Here is a 913-nt window from a genome sequence, read left to right as displayed (position 1 = left end):
AGAGTCCAACATGGATCATAATCATGCTGTGAATGCCAATATGGCAAATCTGAATGAGAATGAACAACCTAGAAGAGTGCTGGGCTCATACACTACTCCCAATGTAGATCTTTATGGAAAGATTATTGTGGTGCCTCCTATAGCTGTAGACAAATTTGAACTGAAGCCTCAGCTAGTCACTCTTGTGCAACAAAATTATCAGTAACATGGACTCCCTCAGGAAGATGCAGATCAATTTATTTCAAATTTCTTGCAGATTTGTGATACTGTGAAGACGAATGGAGTGAATCCTGAGGTTTACAAACTCATGCTCTTCCCATTTGTTGTGAGGGATAGAGCAAAGCTGTGGTTAAATTCTCAACCCAAGGAGAGTCTGGATACTTGGGATAAGGTGGTCACCAAATTTCTGACTAAATTTTTCCCACCACAAAAGCTGAGGGTGGAGGTTCATACCTTCAGATAGAAAGTTGGTGAGACCCTTTATGAATCCTGGGAGAGATTCAAGCTACTGACTAGACAATGCCCTCGGGACATGTTTTCTAAATGGACTCAGCTAGATATCTTTTATGAGGGCTTATATGAAATATCCAAGACGTGTTTAGATAATTCTGCAGGTGGTTCATTGCACATGAAGAAGACACCAGAGGAAACTACTGAGCTTATTGAGTTGGTTGCTAACAACCAATATTTATACTCATCTAATAGGAATCCTTTGAACTCTGGGACTCCTCAGAAGAAAGGCATTTTAGAAGTAAAAGCTTTTGATGCTCTTCTTGCTCAGAACAAAATTTTGTCTCACTAGATGAATTTAATTACTCAACAATTGAGTGGGATGTAGGTTTCAACTGTCAACACTCAGAATGCACCTCAAGAGGCCTCTTATGACATGACTGGTAGCTCTATGCAAGGTGAA

General features: G+C 40.0%; 1 non-coding gene across 1 annotated transcript; it reads right to left on the bottom strand.

Moving 5' to 3' along the window:
- Window positions 1-430: 430 nt before the first annotated feature.
- LOC148543812 (small nucleolar RNA R71) lies at window positions 431-538 on the bottom strand. The gene has a single exon (XR_015901522.1). It is a non-coding gene; the product is annotated as a small nucleolar RNA R71 (small nucleolar RNA).
- Window positions 539-913: the final 375 nt, after the last annotated feature.

This window comes from Arachis ipaensis, chromosome B9 (genome assembly GCF_059453495.1).
Source record: "Arachis ipaensis isolate K30076 ecotype BB chromosome B9, ASM5945349v1, whole genome shotgun sequence".
Classification (NCBI taxonomy): Eukaryota; Viridiplantae; Streptophyta; class Magnoliopsida; order Fabales; family Fabaceae; genus Arachis; species Arachis ipaensis.
The sequence above is the reverse complement of the archived record's forward strand: the minus strand, read 5'-3'. Positions and strand labels throughout refer to the sequence as shown.